This window comes from Gossypium raimondii, chromosome 11 (genome assembly GCF_025698545.1).
Source record: "Gossypium raimondii isolate GPD5lz chromosome 11, ASM2569854v1, whole genome shotgun sequence".
NCBI classification, from domain to species: Eukaryota; Viridiplantae; Streptophyta; class Magnoliopsida; order Malvales; family Malvaceae; genus Gossypium; species Gossypium raimondii.
The window spans coordinates 36,814,914-36,832,764 of NC_068575.1; the positions used below are offsets into that span (position 1 = coordinate 36,814,914).

The 17,851-nt window shown below is 30.1% G+C and overlaps 1 non-coding gene across 1 annotated transcript; it reads right to left on the reverse strand.

Moving 5' to 3' along the window:
* Positions 1-9,310: 9,310 nt before the first annotated feature.
* LOC105804033 (uncharacterized) lies at positions 9,311-11,176 on the reverse strand. The gene is made up of 2 exons (XR_008191332.1): positions 10,258-11,176; positions 9,311-10,154 (listed from the first exon to the last, which is right to left on the reverse strand). It is a non-coding gene; the product is annotated as an uncharacterized LOC105804033 (transcript).
* Positions 11,177-17,851: the final 6,675 nt, after the last annotated feature.

A 17,851-nucleotide genomic window follows, 5' to 3' on the forward strand; every position in this document is an offset into this window, starting at 1 on the left:
TAAACATACATTGCACATTCAAAGATTCTAAAATTGGTTGTATTTCACTCTTGATCAAAAGCCAATTCCAATGGGGAGTATTTATTATAACTTATTGACATGATGCTTACAAATGTTGATTCATGTAAAATATAATATCCTTATACATATATACAAAAAATTTGTTCTAAAAAATATGGTTTAGCTACTAACTAGAGGCATTTAATTATTAATTATATTAAACCATTTGTATGTATAAACAACAAACTTTTGCAATGGCTACTTGCATCAACAATCTAGCTTACAATAATCATTTAAAGCCTAAGTAATGAACTCGCAAACATTAGCAAAAATTATCTCGATTGCATACTCTGAAAGTTTTGTTCTTAAATCAATAATTGAACAAATAATCCTGCAAACTATAGGTTGCGCGTTGATTATCTCATATATGATTATCTTGTAAACGCATATACTATAATCATATCAAATCATCTATTTGCTAGATAAAATGGGTCTATATTCTTTCATAAATGCAATAGATTCAATTTCAACTTTTGCTAATGAGGTTTAATAAATATTCTTTGAGAAAAAATAACACTTGATAAATGAAGAATCTTCTGGTTCTTTGATAAATAACCATGTAAATTCCTATCTTATCGCATCATTATTGATTGGGACGATCTAGTCGATCATGCCAACTAATTAGTATATCTGGAACAATAAAATTTTGGTTTACTATACAGATGATTCAAGAATACTAATGTAACCTTTGGGTTTACCATCGCATGTGATCAAACAAACAAATATACTAGCATTGTGTCGAAGAAAACACCAAATTAATAAGACTAGAGGTAGTCATAGATGTCATCTTTGAAACATCCAAACTCAATACAATAAAATAAAAGCCCAGCCCACATGCATTTGTTGCAAATAGAATTTATCAGTTTTCAAAATGTGCACAAACTAATATTTTCCTTTGCATAGATATATGTGCAAAATTAAACAAAGTAAATAATCATACCTAAATGCACTCAACATCAATGTTATCATCAATCTTTACATTATCTTTATTTTTCCACTTCTAGTGGTGGGAAGAATTATTATAACCATCCCTTTTACGATTACTATAAAGCCACTTGTCATGTCCACACTCAAGATTATGTCTTTATATATTGCTACATTCGCTTTAGGGAATGGAACATATCTAATACAATGGGCTTTATTGTTTTTCATTTAATAGCTCATTATTTAATTCAATCATAAGTAAACATGACATTAATTCATAATATATCTTAAAAACTTTTCTCATATGGTATCGCTAGTACATTTGAAGCATGAAAAGTTGAAAAGTTTTCACTAACAAGTTCTCAATAGTAATATTATTCCTACATAATTGAGAACTCATCTTAAATATTGCATAATTATACTCACTTGCAAATTTAAAATATCACTTCAGGTGCATCCAATCATAATGAGCTTTAGACAAATTTATCATGTTTTGATGGTCATATCTTTCTCTCAAATTAATCCACAATTCAAGTGGATCTTTCACAATCAAAACTCAATCTTTCTCTATCCTTTTCAAAATAAAGATAAGTATTGATGGTCACAAAAGTAACTATAAATATGACTAAGGCAAGCGCACCTATCGAACAATAATATAGCTATGGTAAGTAGGGAATGTTGTATCAACGAGGACTAAAAGTACTAGTAATTACCGTTTTTCTATTATTTAGCCGATAAATTGGAGTGATTGTTTTTAATCTAAATTTACTAAACTAATCTAACTAAGAACACAACAGAGAATGAAATGGAAAATAATCGAAAATAACCAATGAGATAGATAATACCAGGAAAGAATCCACCTAGACTTCACCTATTATTATGAATCTGAATTAAACGATTTATTCACTTTGTGTCTTGATTCGTAGAAATACCTAAATTATATTAATATCTCTTCCGAGAGTAAGAACAACTGACTCTAGGTTAATTAATTGAAATCTCTTTCTAATTAAAACTCCTATTGTCGCATTAACTCGATCTATGGATTCCCCTATTAGATTTGACTCTAATTTAGTAGATTTATGTTGTCCTATTTCTAGGATTGCATGCAACTCTACTCAATTATGCTAGATCTACTCTTAAACAGAGCCTTTTGCTCCACTGAATTAAGCACATTAAACATGAATTAATATCCCGAAAATATTAAAACAAGAAATAAGCATACACAATTGAGAACAAGAATAAAGTATTTATCGTGTAAAACATAAATTAAATAATAGGATTCATCATAGGTTTCATATTCTCTAGGTATCTAGGGGATTAGTTCATAATCCTGAATGAAAACATCTCAAAGTCAGAAAAACCACAAGACTTAAAAAAATTCAACAAAATTTCGGAAGAAGTTAAAAGGAGATCTTCAATCTTGATGGAGATCCGCTTCTGAAATGGCTCTGATGGTGTTCTTCAAGTCTTTTCTTTGATCTTCTTTGATTGCCCTATTATGTCTTATTCTAATTGGTATTTATACACTTTAGAATGCTCAGAAAGCCTAAAAATTGAGTTTTTTTTTTGCGTATTTGGGAAGTAGGGTGCGATATCGACACGGGCTGGCACACGGGCGTGTGGCCAGGCCGTGTGGAAATGCCCAGGCCATGTGGATCCTAAAAATAGCTTTTTTTGTCTGATTTTGACTCGTTTTCACTCCTTTCGCTCCCAAATGCTCTTCTAAGTATAGAAACATGAATTTAAAAGGATTAGGAGCATCAAATTCACTAATTTACATAATTAATCATCCAAAAATACATTAAGAGTGAGATTAAAATATGTTACTTTTATAGCTTATCAAGTATCCTAGTATTATGCATAATATAATTCAATAACTTAATATTTTTGTATCAAAAGATGTAGATATTTATTGCAAGAGTGGTCATACTAAATATTATTTTTCAATCACAATCTCAATATGAGATTCATCACAGGAATATCTTTTAAGACAAAATAATTTCTCTGAGACTGATTAGAACATAATATATTAATTATTGCTTTATTTCTTTGGATAACAATGTATTAGCTCTTTTGGAGCCTTGAATTAATTTTGTAATTCAAAATATTAGTGTGTTTTATTGTCATATTGAACATAGGGTGACATTATATTAGCTCTTGTAGAGCCTTAAATTAATTTTGCACTATTAAAGTTTAGTTTGTTTCATTACCAAACAAGAAAAATGTTTTTTCGCAAAGGACAATATGCATTTTTGTATTATATACGAGACATATGTTTCCTTAATAGAGTGATAAAATATTTAGATGTATAATAGGTACATGTCATACATTGAGAACATAAGTTGCTTCTCTTCCACTTCTATTTGTGAAATTTTATCATATTCACAATTATACCCTTTAAATTTATTATTATGCTTGCATTCACTTTAGGGAATGTGATTCAATATAATGGGCTTCTAAACGTGTAAAATAACATTAAAATAGTATAGAATAATTAGAAACTTAATTTAGGGATCATATGTAACTAATCAAATAAATAAATGACCAAATGATGAAGTTTGATCAATAAAATCTTAGCATTGATATAGTAGCTCTTTTGGAGCTTTCAATTATTTTGTACTATCACATATTGTAATAATATTGGTTTGTTTCAGTACCAAATAAGATAAATACTTTCTACCTCTAAGGATGATGTTATTGTTACAAAATATTTGGGCATACAACAAGTATGCAACCAATGATATTTAATATCACATTGGTAACATAAGTTATCTCTACCATTTAAAGGGTTATTTTGAGAACTCTCATTATTCTCATATTTATTACCATGCTTCAACTTCTAGTGGTTATTCTTATGCCACTTATCATATCCATAATTATATCCTTTAAATTTATTTTTATGTTTGCATTCATTTTGAGGAATGCAAAAGATCTAGTAGGAGGACTTCTAAAAGTCCTAATATATTATTTATGTAAAAAGAATCAATATAAAAACATATATATATAATTTCTTAGTGCTTCATCGAGAAACACCACCTACTTCAAACTATTTCACTATAGAATATTGCCTCATAATACATACATAAAAATATTGTTATGATAATATAAATTCTATAATATCGAAAAATAAACCAATAAGATCACCAAATAGGATCATAATTGTTTTATTCATTAATAGTGCACACACAAAAATCACTTAATAATTTCAATATATATCACAATTGAAAAATATAGTCGAAATATAAAAGCTTTTTACCAAATATGAACTTTACGTGCTTATACAACGGTAAATCAAATGTCAAGAATAAGAATTAAGATCCATTCTGAGATCGAATCTTTCAATATCCTTAACAACATAGAAATAAAAAAAGTTAATTAAATTAGTTGTTGTTAATCATAGATAAAAAATTAATCTCAATATGAAACATTAAGTAAAAACTTTCGACAAATTCTCGCATCTTGTGTCTAAGACCTCAGAGAATAGATATGATCTTCGATTCTCGAATGAATAAATCCAACCAGATGTGAATAAACATGTTTTACATATTTCTTGGCATAAAATAAATTTTGAAGGGTTTAAAGGTGGTTGACTGTAAAAGATGTTAAAGGTTATAAGAGGTCGTGAGTTCAAATATTTTTTTTGTGATTTTAACTCTCTAGCATCAATGGATTTTATAAATGACTGACACAAAATATCAATAACATTTTAGTAGCTAAGGTAAAAAGGTTAAAATAGGTTGATTGATGCAATATTATTAGGGTTGCAAGTTCAAATCCCATCATTAGTCCAAATTTTTTTTTCTTTGAATCCATATCTAATTGATTTTCATAGATTTTTTTCGCATATAAAATTAAAATTCTCATGATAGGTGAGTGGTGAGCAGGGAGTGAATGAAGTTAGTTCTTTAAGGGTTTTGGGTTCAATCTATTGGGATGGTTGTGAGAAAGATTTTTTTTTAAATCGGGTTAAAAAAGAGAGAAAAGGGTTATAAAATAAAAATAAAGAAGGGAAGGAAGAAAAGAAATCAAGTATTGTGCTTATAACGTGTTATGAAATAAATAATAAAAGAGTAAAAGAACAATATGAGAGCAAAAGAGAATGTATCTTTTATTAATCAATTGAGATGTTTACAAAGCTTCTCCAAAGATTATATTTATAGACATAAGAAGTATATTCATGATATAAAACTCAACTTTAATGACTATTAGAGTTTTAAAGTACATCAAACTTATCTTGATGGACATCCACTTAAAAATAAAATATTCATAACAAATTTAATATTGATTAGACTTTATTTATTCAAATATTTTATTTAGTTTTAATATAATGATATTTTTCTAATGTTTGTATTTGAATGTTGATCTTTAATAAGCCATAAAAGTGACATATTTTTAATCCATTCTTGATGCGTTTTTGCATTATTTATTATGTAAATTAGTGAATTTGATGCTCCTAATCCTTTAAATTCATGTTTCTATACTTGGGTGAGTATAGGGGAGTGAAAAGAGCGAAAAACAAGCCAAAATCGGACAGCAAGAGCTGTTTTCAGGATCCACACGGCTTGGGCATTCCACACGGGCTACCCACACGCCTATGTGCCAGCTCATGTCGATATCGCACCCTGCTTCTCAGATACGTGAAAAAATCCAATTTTTAGGCTTTCTGAGCATTCTAAAGTCTATAAATACCAATTAGAAGAAGACCTAAAGGGGCAATCAGAGAAGATTGAAGAAAACACTCGAAGAACGCCATCAGAATCAACTCGGAAGTGGATCTCCCTCAAGATCGAAGATCTCCATTTAATTTCTTTCGGAGTTTTATTGAGTTTCTTTATGTCTTGTGGTTATCCTAACTTTGAGATGTTTATATTCAGGATTATGAACTAAATTCCCTAGACACCTAGGGAGGATGAAACCTATGATGAATCTTATTATTTGATTTCTAACTTACATGATAAATACTTGATTCTTGTTCTCAATTATGTATGCTTATTTCTTGTTTTAATATTTCTGGGATATTAATTCATGTTTAATGTGTTTATTTCAGTGGAGCAAAAGTCCCTGTTTAAGAGTAATTCTAGCATAATTGAGTGAACTTGCATGCAATCCTAGAAATAGGACGACATAAATCTACCGGATTAGAGTCAAATCTAATAGGGGAATCCATAGATCGAGTTAATGCGACGATAGATGTTTTAACTAGAAAGAGATTTCAATTAATCAACCTAGAGTCAGTTGTTCTTACTCTCGAAAGAGATATTAACATAATTTAGGGATTTCTATGGATCAAGACACAAGTGAATAAATCGTTTAGTTCAGATTCATAATAATAGGTGAAATCTAGGTGGATTCTTTCCTGGGTATTGTTTATCTCACTGGTTATCTTTGATTATTTTCCTATTTCATTATCTGTTGCATTATTAGGTAAATTAAATTAGTAAATTTAGATTAAAAACAATCACTCCAATTTGTCGGCTAAATAATAAAAAACGGTAATTACTAGTACTTTTAGTCCTCGTGGATACGATATTCTCTACTCATCATAGCTATACTATTGTTCGATAGGTGCGCTTGTCTTTGTCGTAATTATAGTTAATTTAATAACCATCAATCTTAAAAATAGAAAATATTTTGTTATTACTTTAAATTTATCAAATTATATTTATATGTGGGTAAACTACATTATATGTTATTGAATTTTGTTTAATTTTTCATTTTTGTCATTGACATTTTAAAACTTACAAAGATGCCACAAATGTTTTCGGTTGTTACAGAAATTCCACTTAACTGTTTATTGTTGTTACTGAAGTAACGTGAATGTGATATGATACGTTTAGTTGCCACTTATTGCAAACGTGGATTTCCACGTAATTTAGACCCATTTATGTTTTCTTTAGACTTTAAAAAATTAATGATTTATTAGTATATTTAAACCCTAAAGAAGCTAATTTTTTCAATTGATTTTTCAGACTTTGAAACAATCAAGGAAAAAAAAGGAAGAAAAGAAGAAGATATGAATGTACCCACTATGATCTCAGATTGCTATTATGGAAACCCAACCATGTTAAGAACTTCCTGGTGCAATAATAGCTCAGGTAGGAGGTTTTTTGGTTTCAAGAAGTATGGCAGTGGATTTCGAAATGCTTGTGATCCACCACTGACGGCATGTTCATGGATAGTTTTGCTGGGGTTGTTAAAGAAAGTTAGAACAATAGAGAAGGAAAGAATGAAAGAGAGAGTAATCTAGATTTGTGCTTTGAGTGTTGAAATGATGGGGAGTTAATTTTAAGGGTTAGGTTAGTTGGTGTTAAGGGTTTAGCATATCTAAGCAATTTTTATTGTTGATTTGAAAATGTATGAGAAGATGAAAATGTTGTTAGAGGGATCCCAAAAAATTATTAAGACTTTTGTGTATGTTTTGGGTTTCTCTTGTACATAATACTTTTTTTCTGGTAAATTACTTATATATGGCTTAAACCGTACGTAATTTAAACTATACAAGTGACAATTTAAACTCCAAAGCAAGTTGGCAAATTAAGAAAGGATAATAAGTGAACTTCATTAATCTATAGGCAAAGATTCAAAATAATATATTGATATGATGCATCCGACACTCAATTAAGAAAAATTAGCAATCAATTGAGCCATTGAAGTTAAATTTTTCATTGAAGTTTATAACTGTTTGTTAAGTGATGACGTGAGCGATTGAGATAAAAAATGATGACAAGATTTTTTTATTAGGAGCTTAATTTTACAAGGTTTATTTTTAATATTTAAGCTAAAATTATTTTTAAAAATTTTAAAAACTATAAAAAAAATTGCTAAAAAGATTTAAATTTTTGGAAAGATTCTAAAAGTTATACAAATTTAACCTTTAGAAGAAAAAAATTTCCATTTGCTCGTAAAAAGAAGGTTATTACTCATTTGACAGGAGCACAACGTGCTATGACCATACCGAGAATTTGATCAGTTCTTCATTGCTTTTGAAAAGTGCTTTTGAAAAATGTTATGGAAAAGTGCTTTTGAGAAGTGCTTTTGAAAAGTTTAGTTTAAAATTTGAGTGTTTAGCATTGCTGTCAAAAAGTGCTTTTGAGAAATAAAATGTCCATTTTAGACATGTTATTATCAAGTAACAAATATGCATTTAAATAATATTTAAATTAGTTAATATTATTATATTTTAGTAAGAATATAAAAAATTATTATAACTTGTTGTTAATATTTAATATATGAAATATAAATTTTAAATATTTTAAGTAATAAATATTAATTATTTATAAAATTTAATTAGAATATATAAACTATATTTTAAATATTTAAATATAACCATTAAATATTTGTAATTAGTATTTTAAAAAATATTTTTTTATTTTTAATTAATGATTTTAACACAATTGTAATTAAGCACCAAGAAAAAAAATAAAAATACCATGTTATTAGAGGGGTGAAAAAGTAATTAAGCACCAAAAGTGCTTTTGAGAGAAGAAAAGCTAAAATTTTTAGCTTCTCCTTTTCAGCTCATTTTCAGAAGTGCTTTTGAAAAGTATTTCTGAAAAGCTAAAAATTTCAGCCAAAAGCAGCTTGTTCTTCACAGCTTTTCCTTCAAAAGTATTTTTGGAGTCAGAAGTATTTTTTTAAGCAATGAAGAACTGACAGGTCAAAATAGATTGTATGGTTTGGTCATCTCAATCGAGAGGTGAATACGGTGGTGGACTATTTGGGTTAAAGTTCTTAGGAAGTTTTGTATTATAGGTAATAGATTAAATTAGTCCATTTATTATTATTTAATAAATTTAATCCTATATTATTAGAAAATAATTAAATAAATTTAAATTGTAAGAGAGTTAACGATTTATGTATAAAAATATTATTTCAGTTACAATTTAATTTCAAATAAAATATTTTATTTACAAACTATAAAAATTTAAAATATCAATTATATTTGACATTAAGGGTCCGTTTGATTGCCAGTAAAATCTTTTCCGTAAAATAATTTCTAGAAAATGATTTACTAGAAAATATTTTCGGTGTTTGATTGAATCATGTAAAATATTTTCATTGTTTGGCGATTTCAAAATATTTTTCGTAAAAGTTGTTTTACATATATTAATATATATTAATAATTTTATATTTTAAATTGTTTTTACATATATTGCAATGATTTATTTATAAATAAATAAATCAAATTAAATATATAATAATACTCAATTATTAAAATATAAAAGCATTGTAAACTACTTCTGAAATTTATTAATTAGTAGTGAATCAATTGTAGTGATCTCCTAATGAAATTACGCTCAGCATAAAAACAATTACAAGAAATGAATTCAATGCCAAAGTACAAGATAAATGGAACCAGTCATTACTTGGTATGAGGTTAATGCTTGCAATAGAGGGATCAACACAATCAGTTGATAACTTTAAGAAATTGATTCGAGGTCAATTATTCTTCTGAATCATAAAATGGGAAAAAGAACAATAAAATTAATGATACTGAGACAATAAAAATTATAACAGATGATCATTTATCTTGGTCTTCCAGATGTCAATGTTTGCACTAAAGATGCGGCAACTCTCATTAACAGCCCATTACCGCACAATTATACACAAAAGTACCTGCCCGTGCCTTGACAGCAAGCACATTCCACTCTTGTCCATCCCTGTTTTCCTCATCTGGATTCCAAGAATGCAGAACAATTACTCCATCATCATGCCCTCCATGATCTCCAGCTCCTATTACTAGTAAACTGTTTCCGCATGCTTTAAATGCTAGCCCCCAACCATAGGAAGAGTCCGCCCTCACAGGTAGTCTCTTCACAACACTCCATGAGTTATTAACCTTATCATATTTCTTAACCTTATCACAACACTTCATTATTTCTGCTCTCCTGGTCCAAGCTTCTAAATCTGGAGGTGTGGCAATGCTGAAACAGAACTTTATAGCTCTTAGTAAAACTGATCAAAACTTCCTGCAATTAGTACCTCAATCCAAATTGATTGCCTAGGCCAGCCGCATTGTGCAGTAAAGAGTTAAGCCATAACAAAGTAAAATTTATAACAAACTTAGTTATCTGATGATACTTAGAGAAAGAGGGATGATGAAATGTTGAACCAAAAACTAAATTAAGCAAATTGAGCTATTTCAGAATTGAATGATGCGCATTTTGGTTCTGAAGCAATATACAATATGTAACATCATCAAAAAGAAAATAAAAGAATGAGACTAGGAATCTTTAAGTTCCAGACAAATGGAAGAACTGTTATAGAACATACTCTAAGTAAGAGAGGAATATGCCAAATGTTGGGAACATAATGAATATTTAGGATGTTCGCAACCTTTGAAGAACCAGAAGGATAAACACAATCCTTAGTAAAGATGACCAAACTAACTCAAAAGAATACAAACCAAATTTTGCAATCAAATTTACCTCAACGTGACAAAATTGTGAAAGTTTCATCTTTGTATTATCCAATAATGGCTGTAAGTCACCAACCAAAAGGGTGTATTTACCATCAATTTAGGACAAAGCTTAGATCAAGAAAACAAAGAAATCAAAAGGATATCCAGTAAGATAGGAGAAAACACAAGCAAATCCAAGGGCTAAAGCTGAGAAAATGCAATTGTTCACAAAATATTTCTATGATATGAAAGCTACAGATACAATGCCAAGTTTTATACGACAAGTTCAACAGCAGTTTGTAGCAAAACTTATGCAAGTAAAGCGCCAACATAATGCCGCACCCCACAAAGATGATAATGATTACATAGGTTCATGCCAACACATTTAAAAACTAATAAAAATGCCTAAAAGTGCTACAATGAGCCAACACAATAATACTCCAGAAAGATAAAATGCAATGATGCAATTCCCCAAACGATTCTAATGAAAAATCACCTAACACAAGAAGTACACAGGAGGCAGTGTACCTGAGCTAAGTGACATGTAAGCAGATCAGGAATTAGGCTGACATGAATGAGGCAGAAGTTATCTTTCCCTGAGGAAGAAAATGAAAATTATTATGACACATGAGGATTAATATCCAAATATACCAAATAGATTGATATAGTCTCTTTGAACCACTCCATAGATGTAGAATCAAATGTTCTAGATTGAGGTTTAACAGAATGGGAACGGCTACAAGACATTCCCACTAATCCCATTTGAACAAATAATGTGTGAACTTAAAGACTTTGAATTTTTCTCATTAGTTGTGTCTCGGCCACCACCACCATTACCATATCTGAATTATTTCATTACCACCAACAAAAATCCAACTTGCATAGTTCAAGGAAGATGAAATGGTAAATAACAAAAACCATAAAAAATTAAAAAGAGGGATTAACCAGCAACCAATTGGGCCAAAACAACATGTTGCTACTAAAAAACAACCACATATTTCTTCCTTTTCATTCATTCCTTCGAGAGAGGAAGATGAACGCCATCGTCGATTGGTGCAGTGTAGATTTCGACAACGAAAGGCGGAAAGGAGGAAAATCAAAGATGAATGCCGGCGGTTGGTGTTGGGAACCATTGCTGGCTGGCGGCAAGCACTAAATCAGGGTGGGAAGGAAGGGGGAAGGGGAAGAGGCTTTGGGTTACATTTACTGCTGAAGAGAAAAACTTTGGAAAATGTCTTACCAAATGATAAACGGTAAGACATTTTCCTAAAATGAAGAGTTCTTTTCCCGTTTTTTGGAAAAGCTTTTACAATGGGAGTTCATTTTCCACCAAACAAACAGTGGAAAAGGAGGAAAATATTTTCCGTAAAATGTTTTACAGGTAAACAAACACAGCATAAATTATATTTGAATATGATTTTAGTTGAATTTTAAATAGCACAAGAAAAATGAACAAATTTAATCATGTTACTGTAATAAAGGAATCTCTTGCATATATTCGCTGACTACTTGAAGAAGAATATATAGTTTGATGCTACACAGCTACCGGATTTCGGTGCACCTTCTTTCGATATGCAAAATGTTGGACAAAATACATTAGCGAACAAAATATATAAATATAAATAAATAATTATTTATATTATTTATATATAAAATAAAATAAAATATAAATAGAATAATTTATATTTAAATTGTCAAATACGTGAACAAAAAAAATCATAACAAAAAGTTGAAATCCAAAAGAAGAATAGAGATTTACTAAACGTTGAGGCCTGTTTAACACAATTTCCTTAAGACAGATTTGGCCGCTCCTACGGTACTTGGAGAAACGTTGGTCGAATGTCTCCCAGGATACAACAACACAATGATCAAAACAGTAGCACCTCTGCAGTTATCAACGAATAAACGTTGCATTTTTCTATTACTAGAACGTTGGAAAATATGTAGAGGAAAAGAAGAAATTTGAGAGAAAAATAAATTCGGCGTGAAAGACTATGAGTGTGGAAAAATTCATCAGAATTCATAGCCTTTTACAAGTATTTAGTATGGTGGAATTTTGGAAATTTCCACAAAATCTGCTATTAAAGGAGCCAATAAATCAATTTGATTAAAATTAAATCAAATTGATTGGAATCAAATAAGATAAATGTCCTTTTATAAATAGATTTTGTATGTTTGTTGAGAAAAAATAATTTCGTGTTGGGCTAAAATATCCGTAGGCCCATTTTGGTCCCCAACTGATCCAGACATTTCGCGTCGCCCACGTCGTGCGGGCCAAAGAAAGATGATGGAGAGTTGGCCGAATGGGCACTAAATATTTTACGAGAGATCTCCTCCAAATCACTGGTATGGCTATCGAAATCGTGAGCATTGGCATGTAGGTTCCAGATCCAAGTGGTAGTATTGGGTCCCTTAGCTATTGTTCTTGAGAAATAGCCCAGCCTAGCCCATTCCTCGAAAGAAGTTTTTACAGGATCCCTATCTACCAAAATTTTTACTTCTGGTTCCGGTGAACAAATAATCATTAAGTCCTCCTCTTTCTGGACAACACATACAAAGAGACCTGCCAACAGTCAGTAATTAGTGAACCTATGAGAGACACTTATAATTAGTTTCTTTCTCTTCTATCTCTCATCTATCTATATCTATCTATATCTATTTTTTTATCTATTTGTTTTTTCTTTAGTTATTCACTAGAGCAATTATGATCTGGAAGTCAATCCGGGGCAAGTGTTCGGATCTATTATGACATATCCATGAAGTGCTTAACGGACCTTTTTAATCTTATAAAACTCTTTTCAGACTTTACTTACATTGGTGCAAAACCCTTTTTTTTGTGCAACCGGTGTAGTGTATTCATATCTCAATTAGAAGTTCCAAGGTGGAGTTTTTTTTGTCTCACATAGATATAACAAACAATATTACTCTATCCCAAATCACGTGCGTATTCATTACTACGGGATACTCCAGTATTGATAGTTAGTCATTTGAGGAGATTTTATTTGTGGGTGCACTCTAACCCCAACGGGTTTGGACCTACACCCCCTTGTACACAAGGCAGGGTTCCAAGCTTAGTCATTCGATCACCCTTCAAGAGGGTTCTCATATATATACACATCTCACACTTAATATTTAACCAATGTGGGATCTAAGCTTTTCTTTTCCTCAACAAATATTTCCAAGTAGCTTACTTTGAGCATTAATTTCTCATTCATCACTCAACCATTTTGAGCATATGATATACTGTTGTAAAAGTCTCATGGAGTAGAATATGAAACCATAATTTTATGATTCAACTCTCTACCTTTACCTATTAAGAATATACCTCAAAGTTCCCATAAATTACAATTTTTCCAACAATCCTCCACATGAATGAAAATTGATAGTTTTATTGAAAAAACATTGACTCGATGTGGTGATAAAATCTATAATCGATAGTAGCATAGGATAGGTATTAAACCTTCCTTTGTGAAAGTACATTTACTTTACTAGCTGACCAGTAGACGTGATGTCCTTGAACTATTCTGCCTTTTGTGTAAACGATGATATACCTCACACAACTACCTTCCTGGCAAGATTTTAGTTCTCATGGGTATGTTCATATACCCGCGAACATCTTCTGGTTGTGCAAGAGTTTGAGAGAACTATGCCCCAATAGTCTCCTCGAAGCGGCCTTACTTCACTCTCACATAGGTGACTTATGTTGTTTGGCTCACCGAAACACACAATGGTCATTAAAAGCATTACTTAACCTTTCCCATTTTTAGTCATTGTTTACATCATAGGAACGAACTTGGGATAAGTACCCCCACAGTGACCTCAAAAGGTCTATTTAATTAGGTTGTCCCTTTGAACCTAGATCATGGGCTTTAGTTTCATTTCTTTCGATGTTTTATCAACATGATCTCAATTTAAGCTTTTAATTAGGGGATTCACAATGTTACCCTTTTGATTTTACAAAATCAATAGAGATAGCTTCGTTTAAGATTAGTTGTTTAACAATATTATGTTGACGATGCATGTGTCTCGACTTACCATTATACATTACACTAGCAAGACACCCCCCACGCTTTCAAGTGGTTGCAGGATAATTTTCTACATTTCCATAAATCATATGGTGTCTTGTCCTTTTTCTTGTGGGACACCTTATTTAAAAGGCAATTAACTCATAGAAACGCTCCCCCCACATTTCATGTGATAACCCAGAGCTTTTTAGCAGTGCATTCATCTTTTTCTTTAGAGTCTAATTTTTCTGCTCGGTTACTCTATTGGAGGAAAGTATGGTGTTGTTACTTTATGAATAATGTCATGTTGTGTACAGTATTCAAATGATTCAACATATCCACCACCACGATCACTTGATCTTTTTATTAAGTTGGTTTTCAACTTCTTGTTTATAGAGAATAAATTTCTCTATAGCTTCGTCTTTGCTTTTAAGAAAATTACGTAGCAATGAAGGTAATAAAAATATGTATTCCTTCCTGTCATTTGAACAAAGGTCACAAGCTTTGCTATGTATTAGATCAAGTGGTTTTGACCTTGTTAATTTTTGCCTCAACACATGTTTTACATTTATAATTATAATTATTGTGAAACGAATGAATGTGCTCTAAGTTAATTAATATATGTAAAGTATCATAATTAACATGTCCGAGCCTACTATGCCATAAATTAAATGACTGAAGCATATAAATAGAAAAAGAAGCAACATTCTTAGGATGTAGTTTTGGCATAGGAAATCAGAATGTTTCTAAGCTTCAACAGCAGTGAAAATGATAACTTCATCTACCTCACCCTTTTTAATAGTAAGAGGGTCATTTTTCAAAAATTTGGTCAAGTTCAACATGGTAAAATAAAACAACATTTTCTGTTGCCAAGTCTTGAAGTTCTGTCGTGAGAATTTTGCAGGTTTCTCGTTGTGGCTTACAACAGCCACCATCGGCAACAATGAGTTTTGGATCGAAGATTGCGTTTGAACCAAAGTTTCAGATTGCGAATTGATTGAATTGGTGGAAGTCTCCATTTTTCTGTTAAGAAACAAAACTAAAATTAGAAAATTTATCAACTTTTGTTAGACGGCAGGAATTTAATAAAGCCCGAAACAAAAGTTTATATGGTCTAATAAAAAATACAATAAAATAATGCACCATGTAGGTAACCCTAAAAGAGAGGCGGTGCACTCGGCACGTTTAAATACCAAGTCTTTCAAAGAACCAATCCTAGACATGCATTCTCGTATTATCTTTTTAATTCACCGTTGATAATTTTTTTTAATTCATAATTTAAAGCCACAATTAAGGCCACCATAAACAAAAAATTTTCCCTTTAATTTGTTTAACGGTAGAATTAAAATTCTAAAACAAAATCAAAATCAAATTTGTTAAACGACAGGATTAAATCCCGAAACAAAATTATATAACCAAATCAAAATAGAATATGTTAAATGACGGGAATATATCCCGAAATAGAATTATTTGATTAAGTCTTTGTTTGGAAACAAAACAATATCGAATAAAATCTTGTTAAACAGCAAGTAATAAATCTCAAACAAATTTTATTTAATTTAATTCTAATTTGAAACAAAATAAAATAAAAAATTTGTTAAACGACGTGAATAAATCTCAAACAAATTTTATTTAATTTAATTCTAATTTGGAAACAAAATAAAATTGAATAAAATCTTGTTAAAGCAGCGGAATAAATCTCAAATGATTTAATTTAATTTAATTCTAATTTAGAAACAAAATAAAATCGAATAAAATCTTGTTAAATGGCGTGAATAAACCCAGATTTGATTTTATTTAATTTTAATTTCTTGTTTTGGCAACAAAATCAAAATGTAATAAAATCCGTTGAACAATGGGAATAAATCCCAAATGATTTTATTTAACTTTAATTTCTCATTTGGAAATAAAATAAAAAAGAATAAAATCCATTGAATGATAGGAATAAATCTTGAAACGGATTTTATTTTAATTTTAATACTCATTTTGGAAATAAAATCAAAATTGGAATAAAATTCATTGAACGGAGGAAGAAATCCCGAAACAAATTTTATTCACTTTTAATTTAGAAACAAAATCGAAAAAAATCATTAAACGATGGAAGTAAAGCTCAAAGATTTTATTTAATTTTAATATTCGTTTAGAAATAAAAACAAAATAAAAAATAAAATTTGTTGAACGGCGGAAATTAATCTCGAAATAGATTTTATTTTAATTTAAAAATTTATTTTCAAAATTTTTCTACTTGCTGTCTCGTTCGCCTCGGATTAGAGAATTGCAAAATAAAATAATCTATCTTAAGATTGTTGGACAAAACACGTTAGCGAACAAAATATGTAAATATAAATAAACAATTATTTATATTATTTATATATATAAAATAAAATATAAATATAATAATTTATATTTAAATTGTCAAATACGTGAACCAATAAAAATCATAACAAAAAGTTGAAATTGAAAAGAAGAATAGAGATTTATTAAACATTGAGGTTTGTTTAACACAGTTTCCTTAAGACAGATTTAGCCGCTCCTACGATACTTGGAGAAACATTGGTCGAATGTCTCCCAGGATACAACAACACAATGATCAAAACAGTAGCATCTCTGCAGCGATCAACGAACAAATGTTGCTTTTTTCTATCACCAGAATGTGGAAAAATATAGAGAGGAAAAGAAGAAATTTGAGAGCAAAATAAATTCGGTGTGAGAGAGTATGAGTGTGGAAAAATTCATCAGAATTCATAGCCTTTTATAGGCATTTAGTATGATGGAATTTTGGAAATTTCCACAATAGTTGCCATTAAAGGAGCCAATAAATCATTGGAATCAAATAAGATAAATGTCCTTTTATAAACAGATTCTGTATGTCTGCTGAGGAAAAATAATTTTATGTTAGGCTAAAATATCCACAGGATGGCCCATTTTGGGCTCGACCGGTCCAAACATTTTATGTCTCCCACATCGTGTGGGTGCGCCCCAATCTCGACAGGTCTGTGCACGAGGTAGTGTTCCAAATTTAGTCATTAAATCACCTTTTAAGAGAGTTCTCATATATATACACATTTCACACTTAGTATTTAACTAATGTGGGATCTAAGCTTTTCTTTTCCTCAACAAATATTTCCAAGTAGCTTACTTTCAGCATCAATTTATCATTCATCACTCAACCATTTTGAGCATATAATATACCGTTGTAAAGGCCTCATGAAGTAGAATATGAAATCATAATTTTATAATCCAACTCTCCACCTTTGCCTATTGAGAATATACCTCAAATTTCCCATAAATTACAATTTTTCCAACACGAAATGCACTGTTGAATGTGATGCCTAAGGCGCTATTAATATCGAATATTATTCTATTTAATTATATATCATACATATATATATGATAATAATTGATTTTTTTATTTGACAATGCACAAATTTAATTGTATGTATCAATTAAAATATATTATAAT